Below are 2706 nucleotides of genomic sequence, written 5' to 3'. Positions count from 1 at the left end.
TTAAATTACCTTGAAAATATGTTGTGCTATGTTTTGGGCATCCATGGCAGCTCCATATAGGCCATGTCTTGCAAGCCCAACACAATAAAACCCATTATCTCCTTTCCAATGATTTGGATGCATAGCCTTTGGTAGTCCATCTTGTTTTAAACCATGATCTCCCTACATAATTGAAACAAAAATACTTATGTAACAAAACATCTCGTTAACATGTTTTTTTTTCATAATTGGAAAAAAAAAAGAGAGAAAAAAAACTACCTTAAGCCATAAATGGGTTGATCTTTTAAAACCAGTCGCAAACAGAATCACGTCGAACTGATAACTTTTCCCATTCGCGAAAACAACTTCATCGCCTTCGCCTTTTATACTTTTCAATGCCGGAAAAACCTATTTGCACGTTAAAAAATAAAATTAAAAAATCGCGTTATTAATCATTTAACATGCGCATATAACTGTTGTGACAACTGAGAAAATTGAACATACTTGTATCTCGCCGGACTTGATCTTTTCGGTTGTACCCATGTCGATGATTGGATATTTTCCGTTTCTTACTATACTCGAAAATGGACCTTCTTTGGGCCTTTGAATACCGTACTTTGTTAGATCTCCATACAGTATCATGTTGACCAACACCAACATGGAGTCCACCAAATGCAATGGTAAACTCTTTTGTAACATCAATCCAAGATTTATCGACCATCTTGAAACTAAGTGAACCTAAGTTGCAAACATATATAAAATAAATCGTTATTGTATAGAATTTATATGCATCTTGAAAACGTATATTTGTATAAATCATTACTATATGGGTTAATTATTGGATTCTAGTAATCTCGACTTTCACCTATTAGTCGGGATTAATCCCAACTTACAAAATTTATACGTAACTCCCAACTTTGAACGTATTTTTATCCATCAATTCCATACATCCCATACGAAAATGTATAAAATGTATAAAATTAAGACTGTTGGTAAGTATTTCCTGAGTTGGAACTAGATATTATATTATATTAGCTTACATACATTGAAAAACTTACATTTTATAGTAGTTTGAAATCATGATATCTCTTGGAGATCGAAGTTATATATATGTATGTATAGTTTATATACATCAAAACCCATTTTACAATATTTAAATCATAATATTATATTAGCTTACATATAATTAAAAACTTATGTTACCTTCAGATTAAAGTATTTCTTTTAAACAAGAATAATCAAAAAATTAAGAACTATGGCATGTCTATTCTGTTGAGTTTCAAACACAAATATAAACCAAAGATTACATTTATTTTAATATTCTTTATATCTTTTAACTTTTAAGTAAACAAAAACTACTTGAAATAATATTAAAAATAAAAATAAAGTAACTCTTATTTTATTTTATTCGATAAAGAGCTCTTATAATAATAATATATACTAAAGTAATTACTAAAAATAATACAACATAATTAATATTAATATAAACTAATTTATATAATAGTAAATGATAAGGTGTTTAAACATACCGGACTTCGGACAACAATGGATGTTTTAGCACCATAATTCGCCAAATCAAGTGCAATTTCCATGCCGGAATTACCCGCTCCGACCACCAAAACATTCTTATTTAAATATTTTTCACCAGACTTATACTCAGTCGAATGAAGAACTTCGCCTTTAAACTCACTCAACCCTTCAACCTCTGGTAAATGGCTCAGTGTTTTCTCCTGTAGCCACCACCAAAAACCCCCTTCATACCACAAATTATTATTCCCATCTCCACCAACCTCCACCTCTACCTTCCATATATCTTCCTCGAACTTTGCGAACTTTACGAAGTTGTGAAACCTCGGATTAATGTTAAAACAGGATGCATAGTTGTTCAAGTAGTTTAAGAAATCTTTTCTTGGGACATATGTTGGAAACTCCGAAGGAAATGGAAGATGGGAAGCTCACAATATTGTTTTTTTAAGTGTAATGAAGGCGGTTGTATGATTTCTTGTTAAATATTGACGCAATACAATCTTCACGTTCGAGTATTATGTATGGGATTGAGAGTTGATGGAGGCATGCCGCGGTGGCTAGCCCTGATGGACCCGCGCCGACGATTATCACTGTTGTCTGTTCAGCGCTATTAATCATGACAGCTTGTTGCTCGTTTACCTAACTGCTTGAAAAATATAGGTGAGGGTGTTAAATGTTATGTGAAAGTATGAAATATGAATCTTGGGATTGTAGCAAGGTGATGCATATGTACATTATTATATACACACGCCAGCGGTATGGAGTAAAAGAAACGGTTTGTATTATTATTATTGAGTTTTATTTTATAAAATTATTATTTTGTGCAGTTTTGTATTTTAAGTCAATGGTTATATTTAGAATATAGTTGTTAGAGTTAAGTTGTCAAAGTGGAATGTCTGAAAATACATTTATATTTACGTGTTGGTTTAGTTAAAGTTGGTACCTAGTCCAAAGTATTTGTGTTTTTTTGAAAGAGAAAATGTGTAGTTGTTTAATCATGTTATGTATGTGTGTGTCTAAATAAAATTATGAATGAATGTTTTGTACTTTTTTAATAAAGAAAATTATGTAGTTTAATGCATACTTGTCTTTTCTAAAAAGTTATTATATATATTAGGTAGTTAATTGGTGTCTGTTTGTGTGTGTATATGTATATGTATATGTGTGTCTATATATATATGAGGATAAAGATGGAATACA

The 2706-nt window shown here is 31.0% G+C and overlaps 1 pseudogene across 1 annotated transcript; it reads right to left on the bottom strand.

Moving 5' to 3' along the window:
- On the bottom strand, positions 1–2124 carry LOC143543937 (putative indole-3-pyruvate monooxygenase YUCCA10; annotated as a pseudogene). The gene is made up of 4 exons (XR_013137169.1): positions 1509–2124; positions 484–717; positions 256–387; positions 1–162 (listed from the first exon to the last, which is right to left on the bottom strand). The product of XR_013137169.1 is annotated as a putative indole-3-pyruvate monooxygenase YUCCA10 (transcript).
- Between the last annotated feature and the right edge of the window lie 582 nt (positions 2125–2706).

The sequence above is a fragment of the Bidens hawaiensis genome, unplaced genomic scaffold (assembly GCF_021521415.1).
Source record: "Bidens hawaiensis isolate Kalapana, Puna unplaced genomic scaffold, B.hawaiensis_p1.1 tig00013365_1, whole genome shotgun sequence".
NCBI classification, from domain to species: Eukaryota; Viridiplantae; Streptophyta; class Magnoliopsida; order Asterales; family Asteraceae; genus Bidens; species Bidens hawaiensis.
Note: the sequence above shows the minus strand (reverse complement) of the source record. Positions and strands in the feature narration are given on the sequence as shown.